The following is a 26404-nucleotide window of genomic DNA, read 5'->3' as shown; positions in this document are numbered from 1 at the left end:
TTTCTTCTAACTTTGTACAATCTAGAGTTTGATTTAATTATTTTATTTATTTTTAAAGATTTTATTTTTCTATTCATGAGACACACACACACACAGAGGCAGAGACACAGGCAGAGGGAGAAGCAGGCTCCATGCAGGGACCCCGATGTGGGACTCGATCCTGGGTCTCCAGGATCACGCCCTGGGCAGAAGGCAGCGCTAAACCACTGAGCCACCCTGGCTGCCTGATTTCATTTTTTTTTTATCTTTTTTTTTTTTATAAATTTATTTTTTATTGGTGTTCAATTTGCCAACATATAGAATAACACCCAGTGCTCATCCCATCAAGTGCCATGGATTGGAAGAATTAATATTGTGAAAATGTCAATGTTACCCAGGTCAATGTACACGTTTAATGCAATCCCTATCAAAATACCATGGACTTTTGTTTTTTAAATTTTAAACTATATCATACTATTTTACCTCCTTCCCCTATTACATTTTCCAGATAATATAGCTGAAGTAAATTCAATGTTAAGTGGATTCCAATGAATATTACATCAAGTTAGTGGCAAGTCTTCAAGTAGAATCCAAATCTCCTAATTCCTTGATATTGTGGTTCCAAATTCAATCTATTCTATACTCTCTAAATATTCACATGGATTAGACACTTTAGGCTAACAGGAAATGACTGGAGTTTCAGGATCCACAGAATAATACTGTTGGAAGTGAAAAGGGCACAAATAATAATTATACCAGGACAACAGGCATAAACCATATTTAGTGAGGCAATCCAACATGTATTTCAATGAAATAAAAGGACACCTTAGTATATGGCCCAAAAAATACTGATTAGAGAGTCTCCAGGGCACACTATTTGGCTGACTTTAACATTTGGTATTACTCAATCAGCTTATAAAAAAAATGACAGGTGACATGTCAAATCACTCTAAGGGAGTCCATGGACCTCTGGTAATCAGTGCTTTTGAAGGCTGGAGAAGTTGGCCTCTGATTCTTTTATACTTCATAAAAAAAATTCCATTTATTTATTTGTTGATTGATTGATTTGTTCATTCTCACAAAATGAGCGCCTGATATGTTTCAGGCTCTGTGCTACAACTTTAACAATGGACCACGTATAATCTCTGTCTTAGAGTCATTCACAATCTAGTGAGGACAGATTAATGAAGAAATATTTACTGTGCTCAGGGGTAAATTCCATTAGAATAATTAACAATGGTTTGGGAAACAAAACCTTACTATTCCTTAAGAAATTGTCCAAAACTGCACTAATGAATCCTCCGGGTAGATGGAGTAAAATAAAAACACAGAGATTGAAGCAACTCTTGTTAGGTATATTAGGTCTAACTATGCCAGTTTGGGGTTTATCCTGGGAATAATAAAAATCCATCAGTGCTTTTGTTCTTCTTTAAAGCAGGTAAAGGATACAAACACACCTTTGTTTAAAAATGCAATTCTGCTGGTAGTATTAAGGGAAGTTGACCCTATATAATGTTTTTCCCTTGCTTACTTTTTTTTTTGAAACCTAAGTATAATAAAATGATACATATTTAAACTACATACTTAACTATACTTAAATTAGGTATTTGCTTTTGTTACAGAGATATTGTCCAGCCTTTCTCTTCTCATTTTACTCCCTTACTCTTTAATGCTCATATCTTTATCTTAAACATTTTTTTCCCAAAATCCTATATTATAGTGCCTTTTTTATAAGGTTAAATCAGCATTCTCTTTATCCTTCTACTTTCTCAGAAACTATTCTTGAGATTTTTCTTGCTTTGGTTTATTTTTACTGACAAGATGAAGCCAAATAAATATTTTTTCCTCCTGTAATCTTTTATTTTGATTGATATTCATTCATTCTTATAGTCTTTGATCAGAAAGAAGAGAGAGCTGCTTGCATTATCATTAAATGTGCTGAGTCATTTGTAATTTTCTTTGAATGCTGAGGGCTCCAATGTCAGAGACGAGGTCCAAGTCTGGTTGGTTTTTGAATATAATTGAGTCAAATTACATATTCTTATTGTACATCCTAATTTTTAATGAAGCTGAAATAAGAAGGGGTTGTAAGGGGGCATGTAGTTACAAAATCTTTCATGAGGTAATAGAGAAATAGTGATTTATATCTTTCAATATTGTATTCTTAAGTAGAAAAGCTACTTTAAAAAGAAACCAGAGGAAAAATAGAAATTGAAAGAAATATGGAAAAACTCTGGTTTTAAAAGAAATGGTCTAATTTCAAAAGATGAACTAAAAGAGTTCTTTTTTCAAATGAATTTTAGAATCATTATTTGCTTTTCAGAAGTAGAGTATATCTGTGTGGTATGGTGATGCTGTTCCCAGTGGCCTTTCTTATCCTGTTTGAATGACTTTAAATTTCTAGTAGGTGTGGCAGATTTAAAATGTGGTTACAATATCTTTAACTCCTACCATTAGGAATATATTTCTCCACTTCTTGAATCTTGGGTTGGACATGTTGCTTGCTTTGACTGAAAGGAAATTAGGAAACATGATAGAACCCAGGGGTGAAAAGGTGCTTTCCATTCCTCTTGCTGCTTTTAGAACCCAGCTACCTTGTGAAGAAGACTGGTACAGCCTTCTAGATTTTGGAGAATGGTAGCATTGTTGCCAATCACCAGAAATGTGAATGAGATCATCCAGGACCAGTGAGCCCCAAGTCAATCCAGCGGCTCACTGCAGTTGTATGAGTAAATCCAGATGAGCTGATCAGAGCTGCCCAACTGAGCCCAGCCCAAACTGCCAACTCATAGAATCTAGAAGTGAATCATCAATTATTATTAAGTCACTAAGTTTGAGGTTGACCTATAAGCATCAAAGCTAACATCATGGGTTACTGTGTCTCCACTTGTGATAGGTTGAATTCTAAATTGGTTCCCAAGATTCTTACCCCTGCACACCTTATATAATCTGGGAATATTAAGGGTATCACTCCCGTGATTAGGCAAAGTTGAATGGATTCTACAGATGTAACTAAGGTCTCTGATTAGTTGACTTTGAGATAGTCAAGAGGAGATGGTTGTGAGTGGGTCTGATCTAATAATATATACCCTTAAGAGATCAGAGGGACTTCAAGCAGAAGCCCTTGAAAAAAGAATCTGCAGTATTGTAGAGATGTTCACATGACAGGGAATGGTGAGCAGGTTTCAGAGCCCCCAGGTGACAGCCAGCAAGGAAATGGGAATCTTACTTTTCCTGCTGAAAATTTTCAACCATCAGTAGCTGGAAAGAAGACCCTGAGCCACAGATGAAATCACAGCTCTGTTCAGCTCCTATGTTTCAATCTGATGAGACTTTGAGAAAAACACCTGGATTCCTGGACTCCTGGCTCGTTGAAATGGTGAGATAATTTGTGTTACTTTAAGCTAACTTTGTGGTAATTTGTGATACACCAAGAGAAGATAAATATGCCAACCTAGCCCTTCAACTATTAGGTATGGTCAGAACTGATGATCCGTTTACAGGTTTCTTTGCCAGGTTGTATATCTTGGCAAATGAGAGTAGTGAGATTCCTTGGCTTGGAGAAAGCCATTTTCTCTTCCTCTAGGCTCATAGAAAATGTAGCTTCCTTCAATGTCATGTGAATATAAAGCAAAAAAGGAAGATTTTATCTATAAGTGATGAGCTCTTCAAAAGCTAATGTTCAATTGGAGTCAGAGGATTAGATTATATGACCTCTTGAGGGAATTTCTTGCCCCCGTAATGTTGTGGCTCAGAATAATGTCATCTTTTCTTGGTCCTAAAAGTGCTGAAAGGCACTCAAAATTATAAGTCAAAGTGCATGACTGATGGGCTTGTTAATGTTGAAAAGGAAATGGCTTGTTCTCTATTATAACACAAACAAAAGGAGCATAACTTCCACCAAGCAAAACAAAGACTAGAGGAAAACTGTCTACTGATAAAATAAATGGCATAATGAAGCCAGTAAAAGTCCCAGCTGGTTACAAACACGATAGAGCCTAGCCAGATCTCCATGTGGCAGAATGGATGCAGAGCTTTCTCTGACAGAACAATGACAAGAGATTTCAGTGAATATGCATTGATTTAGCAGGGCCTCGGACAAATCCATCTTTACTGAGTGGCATATACAAGTTCCCTGTCATTAAGTACAAATCAAAGCATTTAAAATGCATGCAAGAAAAATTTTTCAATCCTGCAAGACTTAGCACCATGCAGAGAGCACCATAGGACATCAAATTTTTATAGTGTTATTCCTGTACCGCTTGCCTGGATCCATCTCACTCTCCACTCCCTAATTTGCACTTGATTCTTCTAACTTCTGACCCTTTGATGTGTTCACCCTGGCACTTTTGTAGTTATAGCCTTTGCTTCCTTTCTTGAATCTGATTTACATTTCCCACTGAATATGCTGTCTCTATCCCATAATGCTTAATGCTGAGATCGTCTACTTGTTTAGGTGGCCATCTTCTTCATTGGGAATGCTTTAGACTGAGACGGATTTTTGGCACAATCACTCCCCATGTAAATATCATTGTCACGAAACCATTCTAATGCTTGAAATGTTTCCGGTTGTCTTTATGGAGAGTGAGGATTTTGAAGTAGGACTAGTGGGAGGAGTCATTTATTCATTCAACAGATTTTAATTAAGCACCTACTATATTTTTGGCACGATTTTAGGATCTCAGAATATATTGGGAAAGAAAGCAAAGATCCCTGCCGTTTTAAATTATTAAGGTGTAATATTTATAGGCCTACTATTACTAGAAAATTGGTAGCAAGAAAGGGGAGATTGGAATCCATGTAAGAATTTAGGTACAGAATTGAGGCCTTATGAAGTATAATCGATCAGACTAGGAACTTTATCTACATTATGTATATCTTTTAATCTTTCCAAAAATCACTTGAAGTGGGTATTATTATCTCTAAAACCGCACACACATTAAATGGTGACATTTGAATTTGAACCTATGAATAAGGTCTTGATTAACCATGAATAAATATTGTGATAGAAGTTAAAGAACATGAAGTTTCAAGGCAAAAAGACCTGAATTTAATATTTTTCTCTATTAGCTACTGAGATTGTGACTTTTGTGTCCTCTCAGGTAATATATCCAGTTATCCATGATCTTTCATGGCCTAAACAGCATAGATATGAGGTAGTTATGCTGGTCTTTCCCATACTTTTATTTTTGTAGGTAGTATAAACCTAAAAGAGCCTATCCACATCGCACCCATCTCTAGTGGCAATACTGACTCACAGAACCTTAAAGGACATTTTCTGCCAAAGGTTCTCACTTCTAAAATAAGGGGTTAATGGGGCACCTGAGTGGCTCAGTCAGTTAAGCATCTGCCTTCAGCTCAAGTCGTATTCCAGTGTCCTGAGATTGAGCCCTGCATTGGGCTCCCTGCTCATTTGGGAATCTGCTTCTCCCTCTCCCTTTGCCCCTCCTCTCTGCTCATGCTCTCTTTCTCTCCTGCACTCTCTCTCTCTCTCTCTCTCAAATAAATAAGTAAAATCTTAAAAAAATAAATAAATAAAATAAGAGATTTGCCCTCATTCAAATCCTACTCTCTACCTTGTCACTCCCTATCATCTCTATTACTGGTTCCCAAACTTATAGTATGAGACTCACTTGGAGAACTTATTAAAACATGGCTAGGCCCCATTCCTGGAGTTTCTGATTCAATCAGTCTGGGATGGGTCTTAGATTTGTACTTATAACAAGTTTCCAGACAATGTCAATGCTTCTGGTCTGTTGACTATTCTTTGAGGACCACTGTCCTATTCATTTACATTTTCTTCCCATGTAATTCCCTTCTATATAACTCTTGACTCCTTATCCATAATTGTGTATATGAAAACAGTTTTCCCTTTGATGGTTCCAATATGCATGAACTTTGGGTACCTTGTTTAGTTAAATAATGCCAGTCCTCTTCAGTGTGGTTCAAATTTCAGTTATCATGATATATTAACTGTGAGTAATTGCTTAAAGTACAAACTTTCATGGTTAATTCTTTAGTCCAAAATCACTGGGTAAATAACAGATGTGTATAATGACCAATGGTGTCAATTATTTGAAAATTTGCTGATGATTATTGCTGTGTGCATTGTTAGTTGTTTTACCTGCAAATAACAAAACATGTAGTTGTTTTGCCTCTTTGTCTCCTTGTAATAAAGCAATGTGACATTGTACAAAAGTGGATAATCAAAAGAGAAAATTGGCCACAAAGATAAAAATACAGCAAATAAGTGAAAAGTGATAACAGTGGAAGAAGGGAAATTACAATAAAATGTAAATGGAGTAATAGAAGAAATTGCTGACTATGGAATATAGACACTCACTATTTGAAAGACTCTAGATAAGAATCCAAAGGAAATTAGTGAAGGTGAATTTATCAACATACATGAAGAAAGTAGTTATGATGAAAAAAAATGACATATCCTAGTAGAAATAATGCCAGCAAAAGCTTTACATTAAAGAAAATTTCAAAGATATTTAATGACATTAGAAGTGCAAAAGATAACATTTTAGAAAGTGATCCAAACTTAGAAAGTTTTATAGCAATTTGCCAAGGCATAGAAAAGATGTTCACTTCATATTTTTAAGCTATAGGACAAGAGGAAGGCAAGCACTGTTCAAATTATTTTTGAATACAAAGAAACAATGACTAATTCTGTTTTTCCAATGTTTTAAATTATGGTGCAGTAAGTATTAGTTTTATTGTGCATTTTTTCCATTTGTCTGTATATCTACACTAGTCAGTCAAAGACTTTTTAATGTTTTGATAAAAATTTTTAAAGGTCACAGAATAATCATGATTCTTCCTTGATTAAGTTTGTTCTGTAGGATTTCAACTTTTATGACCATTTTTGCAATCCTGCACTGCCATACAAATTGAGAAGTATCTGTACCTGTTTCTCTCTTCTTAAATATAGAAAGTCCCCCCTTTTTGGTTACAGTAGACCAACTAGGAGCAACATTAGCATCTTTACCAGAGTGCCTGTCTTTACTTCTTAATTATCCTCCCCTAGATCAGTTCTAGTTTCCAGAAATACTATATGGTCAGAATTTACTGCTGTGTTCTAACCAGTGACCTGACATTGGTAACCTAGAGTAATACCTTTCTTACCCAGTTTCCAGCCTTGAATTCACCTTATAGGGAGTGCACAGTCTAGAGAACACACTTCCCACTATGCCATGCTTATATGTCCCTAACTTCCTATAATAGCTTCCTGGAACTGCCATAGTATATTTGGAATATTAATTCCTAGTCACAGAGTAGTTATAAGGATTAATTAAACATATTTGTAATGCATGTGTTAAAGGTTCATGGCTCCTTAAATATTAGTTCCTTCTGAGCACCTCCCCACCCAAGCACTTATAAATTAAATCACTCATTGAACACTTGACATTTACTGTCTTATATTACTGATAAATGCCACTGTCTATGTTAGATCACCTAACTAGATTGCAAAAATACCAAAATCATTATGTGTTGTATATGACTTTGTATCTCCAAAGAACCTAGAACTTGGCTGAATACAATAGAGATGTTTTTAAAAGCTTTATAGGCTATCCCAGCACTGAATAAAGTTAACTGCATATGAATGCATATTATAACTCTGGTTCCTAAAATAATTAGATCAAGATAAAAATCAGACTTCATAATTGAAATTTGAAAGAAGAAATAGAAACTAGCAGAATTATTGCATACACAACTGTTTTACTTTTTTTTTTTTTTTCCTTTCAGGGTAATATGGGCATATGATTATTAAAACTAACAACATTTTTTTCCTGCAAAACTCTTTCTATTCAGGTAAAAGTAAACAGATTATTACAGCTTTGAAAAGAGATAAGTAGCTTACAATTGAATGATTTTGGGTAAAAATGTGAGAAATTCTGATATTGGATTTTTCTGGCCATAAGCTTCTCAAACAGTGGATTTTCTTATAAAGAGAAAGTGTAGAATTATTTCCTGGGACATTTTAAAAGTTTAATGATAGAATATCTAGGAAAAGATATAGGATATATCAATGAAACTAGATAAGAGAACTCAAAAAAGGGCAGCCCAAGCGGCTCAGCAGTTTAGCGCCGCCTTCAGCCCAGGGCCTGATCCTGGGCACCCAGGACTGAGTCCCACGTCAGGCTCCCTGCATTGAGCCTGCTTCTCCCTCTGCCTGTCTCCGCCTCTCTCTCTCTCTCTGTCTCTCATAAATAAATAAAAACTTAAAAATAAAAAAAAAGAACTCAAAAAATAACTTTAAGTATATATAAGCAATCAATATACAAGAAGAGCGCTACTTAAACTCATTGGGGAAAAGAATGATTTTCATAAAAAATAGTGCTGCTGAAATTTGCTATCCATCTGAAAGACAACAAAGGAAGACTGCGCTCTTACACTATTTTGGAATAAAGATTAGGTTTAAAATTTCACTGAAAATATAAAACTGTAACAGTATTAGAAAAATTTAGGAGGATCTTTGCTTAAACCAATTTTAAATATAAGTACATTAAAAGTAAAAATATGGAGAAAATTGTATCATGCAAACACCCAAAAGAAAATAGCTGGATTAATATCAGATAAAGCAGACTTCAGAATAAGAAATATTATTCTGGAAAAAGAGGAATACTATATAATTATGTCATAAATTATGACATAGACAATTTTTCAAAAACACATAATTTTTTTTAAACTTTTATTTATTTATTTATGATAGTCACACAGAGAGAGAGAGAGAGAGAGGCAGAGACACAGGCAGAGGGAGAAGCAGGCTCCATGCAGGGAGCCCGACGTGGGATTCGATTCCGGGTCTCCAGAATCGCGCCCTGGGCCAAAGGCAGGCGCTAAACCGCTGCGCCACCCAGGGATCTCAAAACACATAAAATTTTTAAACACATATGTACTCAGCAGAGTGCTAAAGCACATAGTGAAAAACATAGAACTATAAGGAAAAATAGAAAAATTCAAAAAGAGAAAATAAAGATATAAAAGATACAAATTACCCTATAACCAATAGCTCTATTTCACTTTTATAAAAAATTTCGCTCAACAAGTTTAGAATACATTTGACTTTCAAATGTACCTGGTCTATTCATTAAGACAGGCCATATTCTGGGCCATAAAACAAATCTTGACAAATTTAAATATTAGAAATAATATGAAGTATGTTCATTCACCATAATGGAATGAAAGTAGAAGTAAATAACAAAAAGATAGCTGGAAAATCTCCAAGTACTTGGAAATTAAACAACTCGTGTCTAAGTAATCGATGACTCAAATAGGAGGTCTCAAGAAATATTGAAAAAAATATTTTAGACTGAATAAAAATAAAAATACAACGTATCTGAATTTGTGGGATGCATCAATAGCAGTGTTCACTGTTAAACCTGTGGGTTAATTCTTAGAACTGAATAAGTTTCAAATAACTGTAAGTAGAAAATGAAACTAAAGAACAAACTAAACCCAAAGCAAGCAGAAGATTAAATAATAAATATAAATAATAATAAAAATAGAAAAACAGGGCAGCCCCGGTGGCTCAGGGGTTAAGCACCACTTTCAGCCCAGGCGTGATCCTGGAGTCCCGGGATTGAGTCTCACATCAGGCTCCCTGCATGGAGCCTGCTTCTCCCTCTGCCTGTGTCTCTGACTCTGTGTCTCTTATGAATAAATAAATAAATCTTTAAAAAAAAAATAGAAAAACATCAGATAAAAAAATGAACAATTAATAAAATTAATAAACCTCTAGCCAGACAGATGAAGGAAGTAAGTGTGAAGACATAATTTACCATGTCAACATTAAAAGAAAGGATATCACTACAGACCCTAGAGACATTAATATAATTAAAGGAACAAAACTAAAAGCTCACAACATAGACATGACAGATATTAATAGGACATACTATAAATGGACATTACAATAAAATAATGAAGTAAAACAGAATAACAAAAGAGATAATATAAATAACTATATTCCTATAAAGTTGCAACTTAGGGGTAATGTATCAATTCCTGAAAAACACAAACAACCAAAACTCAAGGAAAAATACATAATGCATTAATCATATATCAAATAAATTGAATTCATAGTTAAATTTTCAAAAAAGTAAAATCCAGTTCCAGATGTTTTCTCTTATGACTTTACCAAATATTTAAGAAAAAAATTTCTGCAAAATGATTCTAGATAATATGAGGGAGCACTTCCCAACTCATTTTATGAGGCAATATAAGCATTACTTTATTACCAAAACCAGATAAAGGTATTGTGAAAAGTATAGAACAGTATCATTTATGAATTAAAAAAAGCCTCAAGAAAAATATTAACCAACTTGAATCTAGAAGCATATAAAAAAGATTTATCATGAAAAAGTGGGGTTTATCCCAAGAATGCTGGTTCATAATTCAAAAATTAATTATGTACTTTTTTATATTAACTGATGAATAAAGAAAAATCATTTAATTATCCCAATGAAGAAAAACATTTCAGAAAATCCAATAGCTATTCCTGATTTTAAAAACTTCTAGCAAACTTGGAAGATAAGGAATCTATCTTAACTTGATAGAGAACAGCTATACAAAGCCAAAACAACTAAAACCAACCAGAGGGAAAAAATGCAGCTAACATCATACTTAATAATGGTGAAAAATTGAAATTCCCTCCCCACACCAACATAGGGGAACATGCCAAAGATGTTTTTATATTCCCCATTGTGCTAGGTGTTCTAGCCTGGGCAATAAAGCAAGAAAAAGAAATAAAAGTCATTTAGATTTGAAAGATAGCAGTATTGCAGACATCATGGTTGTCTACATTTAAAATCCCCAATAAACTACAAACACACTCCTAGAGGCTAATGTGGTTATAGAAACAAAGTCAAAGCCTAAAAATCAAATCTATTTCTATGTTCTAGCAGTGAACAAAAGGAATTTGAAATTAAAAAGCAAACTGTTGATGGGACTCCCAGTTTCTGATCTGAGAATATAAGGAGCATGGAAGTCATAACTCTTGTCTCAAACAACAACAACAACAACAAAAACAACAAAAACAAAATAAGTTGAAATAACTCTTTGTAGGTTCATCAGAGAATTAAGGTCACAGGGAACACTGCTGTCCTGAAAATTGAAGACCGACGTGGTTTCAAAGAATCCCAGCTTAATGGAGCAGAAGCCCATGAAGCAGGAGAAAAATTGCTATTAAGATCAGTCAGGGTAGGAAAACTTAAACTCTAACAAATTGCTGGAAACTCTATGTGGATAAATTTGATATTTGTATACTTCTAGGAGACCTTGTGTTAGGGATTCTCCTACACTTCCATGAATTTTACCTCCAGGAGCCCTACCAGATTGGCACAGTGAAGGTCAGTGAAAAATCTCCTTGTGCTTCTGGCACTGGGAGGGCAAAAGTGGTCCTTTTGAAATATATCCAGAATATTTTGTTCTTCTTAGTAAGACCATCCCACAAGGAAAATTATTTTACCAGAGGCTAACTGACCTAATGGAAGGAAAGTACTCAGTTCTAGGCCCCAATAAATATCCTGTCCTATCCAGGGTTAAGGAAGACCGGGAAGCATTTGTAAAGTTCACAGCCCATAGGCACAGGTTGACTAAAAGACAGACCCAGTCATAGGACTTCAGAACAGTTCCACCCAAAGCTTACCACCACATTGATAAATAAAAAAGGGATACGATGGAAAGAATTTTATACTGAAGACATTACTTAAAGATAGATGACAGATGATAGATAGATAGATAGATAGATAGATAGATAGATGATAGATTAGATAGATAGATAGATAGATAGATAGATAGATATAGATATCTTTAGGGAAACACAAAGACAACAGGGAGAATAAAAATAAAGACATTAGAGGAAAGTTTAGCCTCTGACAACTATAGGTAAAACAGTAAATGTAGTCTCCTAGTCATATAAACATAACCCCTCATGCTTACTTTACCTTTACCCAGCATATCACATCTAATTTACAGTTAAAAATTACAAACATACCAAAAGACAATACAGTTTGAAGAGAAAGAGCAAGGCTAATAACCAGTCCCAGATGTGACAATAATTTTGGAATCATCAGAACAACAATTTAAAACTATGATTAAGAACTATGCTAAGAACTCTCATGGGGAAAGTGGACAATATGCAAAAACAGACCGATAAAGTAATCAGGAGATGGAAACTCTAAGAAGGTAACAAAAAGAAAAACTAGAAATAATAACACTGAAGGAAATGAAGAATGGCTTTGATAGGTTTATTAACAGACTAGATGAGTTAAAGAAGAAACCCATGGGGGATCCCTAGGTGACTCAGCGGTTTGGCATCTGCCTTTGGCCCAGGGTGTGATACTGGAGTCCTGGGATCGAGTCCTGTGTCAGGTTCCCTGCATGGAGCCTGCTTATCCCTCTGCCTGTGTCTCTGCCTCCCTCCCTCTCTCTTTATCTCCCTCTCTCTGTGTATGTATCTCTCATGGATAAATAAATAAAATCTTTAAAAAAAAGAAGAAACCCATGAACCTAAAAAAAAATATCAATAGAAACTTCCAAAACCAAAATGCAAAGAAAAAAATGAAAAAGGTGGAACAGGGTATACAAAACCTGTGAGACAATGACAAAGGCAGACACACATGTAATGGAATGATAGAATGAGAAGAAAGAAGGAACCAAATAGAAGAAATGTTTGAAATAATAATGATGGTTAATTTTCTAAAATTAATGTCAATGATAGATACCAAACCCCCACATATCCAGGAAACTCAGAGAACACCAAACAGAACAAATACAAAAACAAAAAAACATAAAACCCAAAAATCAAAGACAAAGAGAAAATCTTAAAAGAAGCCAGAGAAGAAAGCCACTTTACCCTGTGATGGGCAAGGGTAAGAATTAATAAAATGTCTCTTCAGAAACCAAATAAACAAAAAGAGAGTGGACTGAAGTATTTAAAATGTTAAAAGTAAAGAAAAAAAAAAAAACAAAACAAAAACAAAAGCCCCATCAGTCTAGAATTCTTTATCCATTGAAATTATCCTTCCAAAGGAGAAATACTTTCTCAGACAAATAAAAGTTGTGGGTTTTTTTTCACCAGTAGACCTTTTGCTTTGCAAAATTGCTAAAATAAATTCTTCAGAGACAAGAAAAATTATATAGATCAGAAAACCAAATCTACATTTAAAAAGAAACAGTATTAGAAAAGGAAAAAATAAAGGTAAAATAAAACCTTTTGTTTCTCTTACTCTTAGGTTGATGTAGCACATAACAGTTTGGTCAAAATAATAGCAGTAATCTAATTATTATAGTTTATGGAAAAATGAAATGAATGATAGCAATGTTCTAAGGAACAGGAGAGGAGAATCAGGATTACTTCATTATAAGGTGTTTGTACTACTTGTAAAATGATCTAGTTTTATTTGAAAATGGATTTGGTAGGTTGGAAATGTATACTTCAAACTCTAAGGCAACCACTTAAACATAAAAGAAAAAGTATAACTTAAGTAAGAGATAAGAGAAAATGGAATAATATAAAATGCTTAATTAATACCAGAGAAGTCTGAAAAGGAATGGAAGACAGAAGAAGGGAAATGAGGAGGAGAAAGAGAAAGGAAAAAAGTCAGGAACGAAGGAAAGAAAAGGAATGAGGGAGAAAAGGAGGGAAGAAAGGAAGGAAGAACAAAAGGCAAAGAAAAGAGAGCAATAAAAATATATAGTATATATGAATCCAACTATATCAAAGTCACTCTAAACATCAATGGTCTAAATATACCAATTAAAAGATAAAGATTGTCAGACTGTTTAAAGGAATAATGCCCAACTATTTGTTGTCTACACAAAACCCACTTTAAATATAAAAACACAGATAATTTAAAAGTAATGGAAAATACATCATGTTGATTCTTGGCAAAAGAAACCTAGAGCAGCTATATTAATTTCAGACAAACTCTAGAACATGAATAATTACCAGGGATGTATTGGAACATTACATAATGATAAAAGGTTTAATTCTCTAAGACATAACAATTCTTAGTATGTGTGCACCTAACAGAAGATCACTAAAATACCTTAAACAAACAAACAAACAAACAAAAACGAGATAGAAATGCAAGAAGAAATAGACAAATTCACTCTTGTAGTTGGAGATTTCAACATCCCTCTTAAGGTAATTGACAGATACAACAGGCAGAAAATCAGTAAGGACATAGTTGAACTGAGCAGCAGCATCCATCAGCTAGATCTAATTGACATTTATAGAAAACTTTATTCAACAAGAGCAGAGTACACATTCTTCTTAAGTTCACATGAAACATCCACCAAGATAGACAATATTCTGTGCCATAAAATACACCTTAATAAATTTAAAAGAATGGAAATCATGTAAAGTATAGTCTCAGAAAACTAGAAATCAATAACAGAAAGCTGTAAGACACCTAAATGCATGGAAATTAAATAACATATGTCAAAGAACTCTAACAAGAAATTTTAAAATATTTTAAGCTAAAAAGAAATTAACATACAACCTATCAAGTTTTTGTGTGATGCAGCAAAAGCAGTGTTTAGAAGGGAATTTATAGCTTTGAATGTGTACATTAGAAAATAAGCAAGATCTAAAATCAGTCATATAAGTTTTTCCACCTTAGGAAACTAAGATCACATTAAAAGAGCAAACATTAAGAAAGAAGAAGAGTAAATTAAGTCCAAAGGAAGAAGAAGAAAAGAAATAATAAAAATCAGAGTAGAAATCAATGAAATTGAAAATAGGAAATTGATAGAGAAAATCAAGGAAAACAAAAGCTCTCTCTGTGTCTCTCACAAATAAATAAATAAAACCTTCCAGAACAGAATGCTCAAGGCCAGATAGGATCACTGGTGGATTCAACCAGCATTTTAGAAAGAAGTTCTTTCAATTCTCTACAACTTCTTCCAGAAAAACAGAAGCAGAGAGATTACTTCCTAACTCTATGAGACCAGCATTTCCCTTATACCAAAACCTGAGAAAGACGTAACAAGAAAGGGAAGCTATGGACCAATAACTTTCATGGATATCAATTCAAAAATACTCAGAGAATATTATCAAGTAGACTACAATAATAATACATAAAAATATATAAAAATAATTATACCTTACAAGCATATATTCTAGGTATACAAGGCTGATTCAACATTTGAAAATCAATTAATGTAATCCATCACAGATGAGTTTTCAACAGGATCCAGACCCATTCAAAACAAAAATTTTCAGCAAACTGGGAATGGAGGAGCACTTCTTCAACTTGATAAAGAACACTTGCAAAAAACCTACAGTTAACATCATACTTAGTGATGAGAAAGATTCTTTCCCAGTAAAAGCAGGAACTGTACTAGGAACAACTCTCTCTTTCTCTCTCTTCCTATTTGGCAGTGTAGCAGGAGTCCCAGCTAATGCAATAAGACAAAAAAGAGGTATACAGATAGAGAAGGGATATGTAGAACTTTGTTTGCAGATGACATGGTTTTTGATGTGGGAAGGGCTATCATGAGGGAATTTTGAAGATGATAAAACTGTTTTCATGGAGGTGTGGTGCTGGATCTACCTTTGTCAAAGCCCACAAAACTGTATCAACCAAGAATGAATTTGACTCTATGTAATTAAATCAGCCAGGATGCAGAAGGAAGATGAAATGCAGATGGAAACAAGCAAATCCAGGTGTATTACATATGAATCACATCATCACACTTAAGGGGTTGGTGGGGAGGCTATCTAAGGATGCTGGTAATAATGTTTTGAGTGGATACTACAGGGCTAAAGACAAAAATGATTGTACACAGGTATTGTGCTTTTATTCGTAAGTTTCTTTCTCACAAGGATATAGATAAGCCCATATGAAACTATTCTATTTGTAAATTAAGGTTTAACCAATGAGCAGATACAATGTAGATAATGAGAAACCTTTTCTTTAGTTGAAGGAATAAAATAAAATTAAGATGAAAGGGATAGAATGAGCTCTGTGGTACTGTGTTGGAATCAACTGAATCACTAGGGACACACTTTTTTGTAAATATATATGCAAATGAAAATAAATGATGTTTGCATATATACCTGAGGGAGTATATATGCATATATTTTCTAGACTAAAAGTGATGACATACCCAGCAGTACTGAGCACACCTACTGCTCACATCTTGGTTTCTAAATACCATTTAATAGTATTTTCTAAATACCATTCTCCATTAAACACACACACACACACACACACACACACACACACACACAAAGCAAACAGGGACCTTGAAATACTAGTGAATTATAGGGATAAAATAGGAAAAATGCAAGATATGCTTAGTATCTTGCAATATTGAAACATATGCGGGCATGCCAAAGTCCACATGTGGCAACCTGAATGAGCTCTGCATGCCCAAAGTTCAAACAATTTGATAACAAAGTCATTGATAGTACTGAATTAAAATTAAAAGGTTAAAATAATTATCAAAGATTCCATACTGGTATAAATAATTGAGTATAAAAATCGATGAGGGAGAGGATCAACTTTTCCTTACAGAATAATTACATTAGTAAATGTTGAGGGAATGAGAGAAAGAAAATTACTCTATTAGGACACACCAACAGTAATTGCCACAAGCATTATTTTCAATGATTCTGAAAATTAGTAGCAAAAGTAGGATATATGCATTGTCTCCAGTTATTCACCTCAGAATATTTAGAGCTTACAAACTAAAAATAGTAACTTAAGAATCCTAGCAGATACAACCTTGAATGAGTAAACAATGTTAGCATTGATCCTAAGGCATATCAACACAATATAACCTCTGAAATGATGCACTGTGAAAAACACATCATTTCTTGGATATTATTTCCCAAAATACAAGATCCCAATTAAATCATGGGATATTATCAGATAAAACCAAATGGAGGAACATTGTCCAATATAAATGACCATATTCTTCAATGTGTCAAGGTTATGGAAAGACTTTGGAACTGTCACAGACTGAAGGGGACTAAGAATGTGACAACTAAATGTGGAATCCTGCATTAGATCCTTGAATGGAAAAACCATACTAGTGGGAAAACTGAGAAAATACAAATAAGTCTTTGGGTTAGCTGAGTATAGTACTGAAGTTCAGTGCCTATGTAAGATGTTAGCAGAAGCCTACATACAGCAACTGTCTGTATTATATTTGCAATCTTTCTGTGCTTCTGGAATTATCTCTAAAAATACCTTTAAAATAATCAGAGGGTCCAATTAGGTAAATTTTAAAAATATCATATACAAATGGTGAAAGAGACTTATGAAAAAACAAAAAAGTAAACTAAACAGTCAGGACAATGCAAATTAAGTTAACAATGCGATGCTCTGTTTCACCTATTGGGTTGGCCAAGACTTACAAGCATATGGGCAAACATCCTTTTATACATTTCTGACTGGAGCTTGACCTATTACAGAATTTTGGGGTGAATAATCTTTTTTTTAAGATTTTATTTATTTATTCATGAGAGACACAGAGAGAGAGGCAGACACACAGGCAGAGGGAGAAGCAGACTCCCCACACAGAGCCTGATTCAGGACTCGATCCCAGGACTCTAGGATCATGACCTGAGCCAAAGGCAGATACTCAACTGCTGAGCCACCAGGGGTGAATAATCTTCCATTATCTTTTTTTTTTTAAATTTTTAAATGTTTCCATTATCTTTTACAACTAGAAAGATACATACTCTTAGGCCCTGCATCTCTTTTTGAGGAATTTATGCTACAGGAATAAAATTATTGGTGTATATACATGAACATGGATTTTCATTGCTATAGTATAGTGGTAAAACAAACAAAGTAAATAACAATATAAAAGCCTGGAAGCAACCTGAAAATTTATCAATAGAGAAATGTTACTTGTGGCCAACTCTGTACTATGGGATATTTTGCATTTCTTATGAGTTAGATCCATTCCATAGTATCTGATGTGGGCAGGTATGCTCCAGTGTTTGTGTTTTTATATATATATACGCATATATATATATATATATATATATGCGTATATATATAATTTTATGATCCCATGTTCATAATTACAAACAATGGCAACAGATATTCCCATATATAAAAGTGTATAGGTACCTTTGTATGAATTCAGAGAAAGGAGTAGAAGAATACAGTCCATCTCAGGGAATGCCCATCTCAGGGAAATAAGAAAGACATGATAAGTGGGTGGGGATGTGGTGCTAGTGGTTTTTCTATTGACACATTGTTACATTGTTTTGCAAGTTATAACAAACACATATTACTTTCATAAGAAAAAATAATTAATTTTATAAGAGCAAAATCTCTCCATTCTCTCCCCTTTTCTTTCTTTTCCTCAACCTTCTCTAATCTTTATCCTCTAAGAATGAAGTGTGAACTATGAAAAAAAAAAAAGAACTATTAAGGTCCCATAAAGAGCCATGATTGCTCTCTTGGGGACATTTTGAGACTTCTATTTTTCAAATGTCTCTTCTTTGGAATATCTATCCTCAATCATGATCTGCTGGCACAGGTTACAGCCACCCCTCAGGAGTTGGGAGCCCTTTTTGTAAGTTTCATTTAATAAAGACCATAGACAGTGATTCACATGAGGTAGGGAGACTCGTGTGACTGGGTCTTAATAGACCCTTTCCCCTGTAAGATTCCTGAACTGCAAGCATTATTCAAAATATGACACAGCATATTCAAAATACACTGAGAGTGAGAATACTTTGTATTTTGTACTATAAAACCATCAACATCAACAACAATAATAATACAAACAACTAATTTTTCTTAGCACATCCTACTGTTTTCCAACTTCTTTTTGCTGATGGAGAAAATGAGATCTGAGGAAGTAAAACAACACATCCAAAGTCACAACATGTGGATGGTTAGGATTTGAACATAAGAAGTGTCAGCAGCCCTTGTTCTTTTGTAATATAACACATTGCTTTCCAAAATACCTTTGTTTCTGAAAGTGAAATAGGGTACTCTAGGCTTAAATTTTCTTTCTTAATTTATTATGCTATATAACTTGCTTTCTTTTGATTTTGCCATGAGTGAATAGAATTATAAACAGAATATTGAGTGGAGGCATCAAGTTCATTAACAGTGGACACGTATTGATAACTTACCATCTAAAAAAAGCACATCACTTGTATTTTGTGCTAACATCAAACTACTCTGAATTTTCCACAAATATACACCAACTAATCATGGCTCATTTCAGGCTTTGTGTTTTTGATGACTTTAGATAAATTATTTGGTGATGGATTTAGTGTCTCTAGGCATCAGGACAGTGTTAGCATTAAACATCACGGTGTAATTTCCTTTAGGTCTCATTCATAAAACTAAATTTTTAAAGTCACAAGAATCAGGAATGAAAGTTAACAAAGTTGGCAAAAAAACAAAACAAAACAGAAAGAATAAAAAAAAATGTGGCATTTATGTAGTATTTCACCATTCAGAAAGGGCTTTCCTGAACAGTCCCTAAAATATAAATTCTTTGTTAGGATTTTGATTTATTTGATTTATATCTGATTTATTTCAAGAATCTGGAATAGTACCTAAAATTAGAGTAATTGCTAAATAAAAATTTGTTGCATGAGTGTTTTGAAATACATGATATTATTGCCATTTTTCAAATAAGAAAAAAGAGAGGCCCTGACAATTGAAATGATTTGCCCATAATTTGAAAGTTAGGGAGCCAGAGTTTGATATTGGTCTTTATTGCTGAATCCATTACATATTTTTTCTGCCCCTCCCACTATGACAAACCAAGCAAAAAGCACATTCTTGCCTCAACCAATATTTTAAATCACCTACCACCTGTTACCTGAAAATAGTAACAACAAATAACTATGTTTTTGATATTTGGTAAGGGCAAGACAATATTTTTTCTTCTGTTCTTTGAGATGGTTCTGAGAGAGTTGAGATATTAGAAATAACTTCATATTTGAAATACTTTTATGTTGATGAATAAAATAATATCAAAGGTTTCTTTTTTCATGAAGGTAGAAATTTCTTTTATTATTTCACCGTGTCTGCAGCAAAATGACTCCTTCCATTGAAACCAATAACCACAGTTACTGAGAAATCCCGAAGAATTTTCTCAACAATAGAAACTCTCAAATGAATGTGTAGTGTTAAATATATTTTTTTATCAAATACTGTTGAAATTTGGCTATAGAGTATATGATTCTCTATTCATTCATTCAACAAGTATTTACTAAGTGCATGTTAAGTGCCGGGCTCTATGCTACAGGCTTCTGCCTGCATGGAACTCACAATCTACCAGAGAAGGCAAACTCTGAACAAAAATCCATATGCATTAGATATTAAGATAGTAGAAATACATGATGTTCTGGCCTCCAAACACAAATTCAGATCTAGAAACAAGGAATAGCTTAGAGAAAGAGCAAGGTTTAAATAGAGGCCTGAAGGTTAAGTGGGGAGGTGCTAGGGAATAGGGTGGCAGAGGAGAAAGTTCCAGGCAAACCAACAGTGTATGTGAAGGTCTAGAGGTGAGAGAGAACTTGGCACCTCAAGGAACCGGGGCTCACTCAGAATGCCTGGCATATAGAGAGACCGCGGGAAACTGAAGATGGGAGGCCAAAGAGAAGAAGCTAGCACATGAAGGCCACATTAGCAATGTTAAGGACTTGGGACTTCACTGAATGTTTCTAACTTGGTTAATGGATGTAATTAAATATGCATATTTGAAAAATATTTCTTGCTGCATTTTTGAAATCTCTAGTAGGTATGCTATCAACAGACTTAGCTTTGCCCTTTGCATTTTATAGATGGTCAATGTATTTTAGTTGAGTTGAATATTTCATGGATAATTCTATGAACAGCCTCCTCTGTTTTATATTTATGTCCTGCCTACTTCCAAAAGGATTTGGGGCATAGGGTAGATTACGTATTTATGGTAATGTTTCCTCCCAAAGCTCATTGGTTTATAGAACCAGAAGAGATATGAGAAAGTGGGATTTGCGTATCCCTAAATAACGATGGGTCTCTGCTAATTGTGAGTTCTCTGAATCTAGGGATGATGCCTAGTAGATGTTCAATTAGTGTTTGGGTAAAAGTGAATAAACAAATTAATGTTTTATTGAAGATGTAAAAGATATGGATAACTTGCATGCCATGACACGTACTGGGGCACTGAGCAAAATGAAGAGTGGTACAGGAAACAGTCTCTTTCTAAAGACCCTTGTGCTCATATAGGGAAGATCATATACCCCACAGACATGCAATAAGATTCACATCACCACACATGCCCCTCAGACTGAAGGCTGAATGTGCTAAACCCCGTATGAGAGGTACAGGGTATGCATTCCCTAATGCAAAACACAATACCTTTATTTTTCCTCAAATCACCCCAATTTGCAAAAGTTCAGAGGCTTATTCAAACCAAATTCAAACTCTAAAGCCTTGGGGGGTTTTCCCCGTCACTGCTTGTATTATAGTTTTGAAAAATAACTGCAGGATGACTTAATTAATTGTCCCTTCTTTCAGGTTTCCATCTAAAGTAGATGAATACCTATGCGTCCCACAAATCAATGAACCCTGGAACTTCCTAACAGATAGATTAGCACATCTGTAGTTTAAAGCTGGTTTGTATTAGAAGGGAAAAATATATTCCCATGAGGAATGTTTAAGGGATCAATTCATAAGCAAAGAAAACATGCTATTCTCAGCAAGGAAACAATATATTTTGCTTCTGTTGCTGTGATTAATTACACCCCACAACACAGAGAGTGTTTTTAAAGGGCCACAGTCAATCTTTTAAGACCCACAAGCTGACCTGCATCAGAAGCTGAGGAGGAATTGCACACTAATTCTGAGCAGCTTTGTATAACAGGCCTGTTGTGTGAGAAATTATGGATAATAATAAAAATGCACAGCCTTTGTATAACACTTAAAGTAGGCAGTGTTGCCCCACCTCCTGTGACTGATCCACTAATGAATCACACTTAAAACAATCAAACCTCTTTCCTGAGAGTCTCGCCAATTATACTGCAGTGAAAATGAGGATGAACTGGCTTCAGTAAAATTTCAGTGAGGCTCATGCCCTTCCAGATTCCTCCTCCTGGCCAATACACTCACAAATGAATTTCTAAGAGGAAATTCTGAGAGAAGATACTCATTTTAAGTCATATTGCTGTTTTGCTGATTCTGTGTTTAAGATCTTAGTCAATCATTTCCATTCAGTGGAAATGTGACAAAAAAAGAGAAAGAGAGGGAAAAAATGAAGGAAAAAAAAGCATAGTCTTTCAAAGTCAGGACCTGTGTGCAATCTATCTCTTTTCCCTTCCTTCTATCTGAGCCTTCCCATCTCCATCCTGCTGATCTTTCCACTCTCAGGTAAGGAAGGAGACAAGCTCTCCTCCGAGTGCCACACCCTGTCCTGAAGCAACCTGAGGATCCTTCACACCAACAATACTGTCTTCACATTTTGCAAAACAAAGGATTCCAGCTGCACCCCTCCAGTGAAGTGTTCTGCTTACTGTGACCTCCTCCCTACTCCATGTCATTTTATTTCATTTGTTCTTTATTATTCTGTCCTTGCAGGACAAGGATGTGGACACTTGCTGCTCATTTTCCACCTCTTGTCTCTGAACAACTTTCCCCTACTGTATAAAGCTATGTACTCCTACCTGGGACTGTATAAATAATAGTCAATTTGGTTTCAATTTCAGGCAGATGACCCCTGCCTTTACACAGTGACCCCTGGCAATCATAAGAAATGAAGCATGTGCTCTGCCCACCCATATGTGGAGAAAGGTTGGAGACCAATTCCGTCAGTTTTTTCCCCCATCTTTCAAGCTCTGTTGCCACTGGTATATTCTCCGCAATGACCTGGAATGGGACCTTGAAAAAAAAATGTAGAATCAATTCCAGTTTGTCCACTGCAGACATCTGGATAAAGGGAAATTACTTGAAAACCCATGAGTTTGAAGACCTACAACCCTACTACTATAGAAGCGTTAAAGACTTCATTTCTGATGCTTCAAACCTACCACACTGGGGCAGTGTGGGAGGCTGCTGAGAATATGAATTGTTCGCCTGAGGAAATATCCTCTCCGTGGTATGGAATGTTTCAGGATTTTAAATTCCTAGTACCCTAATATCTCAGTACCAGGCATTCAACAGCTTCTCGGTGCTTGTGAAGTTTTGTTCTGTTACTGAGATAATGGAAATGGTCCTTGATTTTTAAAAACTTAGAATCAAAAGGAAAAAAAATGGCAGAGAAGCATACAAATACGTAAAATAGCTCAGATTATCTGTCTAATGTTAACATGAGTCAAACAGAGTTGGACAGGGCTAATATTGAAGAATAACTAAACAGTGGCAAGGTTTCTATGAATAATTTCATTCTCTTTTGGCTCACGGACTTTGCAAGTATGTCTACTAGGTCATTTTGGTCGGCTCATCCTCCAGGAAGTATCTTGGCTCTGTCCAGCTTTTAGGATTTTTTCACCTAGATCAACTTTCTGTTTGTAAATTTTGTTTAAGTGGCGCTTGTCCCCATAGCTGCCTGTACTTATGCCCAGTTGCATATCCCATATTATACTATAGGTGCCTGATTCTATGTTGGTTTCAAACCACAGACTGGAAGACCTTGAGAAACTATCTACCGTCTTTTCTTCTCCTCTTTTTTTCCTTAATAAAGAGTATCTATTTCCATGTCTGTTCCATTAATGAGTATTAGTTGAGAGTGTACGATGAAGCCATGTAATAAGAATATGATATAGTAACTACATGAGGCTAGAGTAGGTTAGAAGTGGGAACTGATGGAGAAATCACTAGAAATGCAGATTTCTAGTGAAGAACATTCTAGAGAAGAATGTTGCTATGCCAATCAATGTAGGAGAGGTGTCTTCCCTTATGGGATTGCCGTTTTGCTTTTTTCCCTCATTTGAGACTATAATTCTTTAGTGCAAAGGTGAAAACAGGACATGATGTCATATTGGCTTTCCTGATTATAAAATCTCAGAAAACTGAAAAAAGAAGAAGAAAAAGAAGAAGGAGGAGGAGGAGGAGGAGAAAGAGGAGGAGGAGGAAGAGGAGGAGGAGGAGGAGGAGGAGGAGGAAGAGGAGGAGGAGGAGGAGGAGGAGGAAGAGGAGGAGGAGGAGGAGGAGGAGGAGGAGGAGGAGGAGGAGGAGGAAAGCCAAGGAGAATGTGAAGAAATAAACCAGAAGCCACTCTTACCCTGAGAATGCAAGGGAAAAGACCATTTGCCATGTAATTTGTCAGCGTTAAAAAAAAAAAAAAAAAAAAGTATTGGTCATGCAATTAGTTAGGCTGTTGGGTTAAATATTCACCTTGATTAACAGAAGCACGGACGGGGCATTATATGGTGAAATTATACAACATATTTACCAAATGTAATGGGCTGATTCTATCACCATATTTTGTAGAACATAATAAAATGTGTCCTTGACTAACAGGTATTTTTACCTTAAAGTGCTTTTCTTAGTGTTATGAACTTATTTTCTGACACTGGTTATTACTTATTTCTACAGCCTTTATTATAGGAGCCGTTAAAGAGTAACTTCTACTCTTAAAAAGGTTGATTTGTTTTGCTCCGGGAAGGAGTTTGGTGTGAAATGTTGAGACAAGCTTTAGTTAAGGGCAGCTGCCACATAACAGTGGAAATCATTCATCTCCTTCACATGCTATCTGACCTGTTATTTGCTCATCTTTCTAACACTGCAAGTCATGGGTTACACAGTTGGCGTTCTCTGTTCCCTATTTGCGGTGCTCTTTACTTAATTATTATTTTTAATGTCATCAATTCAAGAGCTAGCCAATGGTTGGCACGGCCATGCGTATCTACAAATGGGAGAACGAAAGAGGGTCATGACACAATGGCTTTACCCCCAGCGTCGAAGATTGGATAGACCCCTCTTACGCATTAGAAAGTTGGGATAAGTTATTTAATTGTTTGATAATCATTAAAACACTTACCTTGTAAGCACGTTCATTATCAGTTCTGAGAAATTTTTGAGTTTATAGACGAAGAGGCTTTCATCCTCAATGCTTTTATATATTTAAAAATATTTTAGTTATTGAGGGTTCTTGTACTTAATCCAGTCTTTTACTTATTCTTTCATGGGAAAAAAAGGGCAGGTCTAAATGCAAATTAACATTACTGTTTAAATATCACAGACCATTTTCTCTGAGCCCAGTTACAATAACTAGTAATTATAAAAATTGCTTGCCTTCGGCTTCCGGCTAAGCCAGTGCTAAACTTGTCCTTTTATTAGATCTGTCAGACTGAGTTAATTATCTTTATGATAATAGATGTGCCTTACCTCCAACAAAACAAATACACTTATAATTAGCTTTTTAGTTAGAATTTTAATTTATTTATAAAGACTGTTTGTTTTTCTTCCTTTTTTCCTGCTTTAAAAGAAAGAAGATGGAGAGTGGGGGTTTCCAGTTTATCAGGTTACCAGTCTGCTCACTAGTTTATAAAGGGGGGGGGTGGGGGGGGGGAAGGATTCATTTTGTTTAATCACCAAGTCCAGTGTTTAATAGTGCATCACGCCTCTTCTGTGTTATATCCACTCAACTCCAAGGCATTTTATTTTACTCCACATACACAAAAAGAGGCCCTTTTTATCTGCCTTCTCAACAGAGTAGTGTTATAAAAGCTATTACATGGAAATACTAACAAGTATGAATTGAAAAGCTTTCTGTACCATAGCACAGCTGCCTTAAAAGTCAAATCATCTTATACTGTCCCCACATTTTTGTGGCACTTGCTCCTCTTTCATCTATACCCAGCATGTTTCAGAATATTACACAAATGCCTGCATTGAATTCTTGGAGAGTGTCTGTGCTGAAACAGCAGAGCACAAAGGAAAAACATATGTTTTGGTGTCATGTCAAAGAGGGATTTCGTGTTAGTCCTGCCCACTCATTAGCTGTGTCATTTAGGCAAATTACCTAACCTCTCTGAGCCTTGATTTCCTCATCATTACACTGAGAATAATGCCTATGTTAGTAGCAGATGTAAAGAGACTCGAAAAGAAGGTGTAGGGGCACCTGGGTGACTCAGTTGGTTAAGTGTCTGTCTTAGCTCAGGTCATGATCCCAGGGGCCTGGGGACCCAGCTCTGCATCTGGTTTCCTGCTCAGTGGGGAGCCTGCTTCTCCCTCTCCCTCTGCCTGCCACACCCCTTGCTTGTGCTCTCTCTCTCTCTCTTTGTGTGTGTTAAATAAATAAATAAAATCTTTTTTAAATTTTTTAATTTTTATTTTTTAATTTTTATTTATTTTTTTATGTTTTTTAAATAAATAAAATCTTAAAAGAAAATTAAAAAAAGGTATAAAGAGGACTCAGAAGAGTGCCTTCACAATGTAAAGACATAGGAAGGGGTGGTTGCTGTTTTCAGTAGTAGAATTATGGAAGAATATAGATGCCT

At 35.2% G+C, this 26404-nt stretch overlaps 1 long non-coding RNA gene across 2 annotated transcripts in view; it reads left to right on the top strand.

The window, feature by feature from the left end:
• The window catches only part of LOC140623083 (uncharacterized), a 252763-nt gene that overhangs the window by 143616 nt on the left and 82743 nt on the right, over positions 1-26404 (top strand). The gene's annotated exons all lie outside the window — the stretch shown is intronic.

Source organism: Canis lupus, chromosome 2 (genome assembly GCF_048164855.1).
Source record: "Canis lupus baileyi chromosome 2, mCanLup2.hap1, whole genome shotgun sequence".
Taxonomy (NCBI): Eukaryota; Metazoa; Chordata; class Mammalia; order Carnivora; family Canidae; genus Canis; species Canis lupus.
This window is presented reverse-complemented; position numbering and strand designations above follow the sequence as displayed.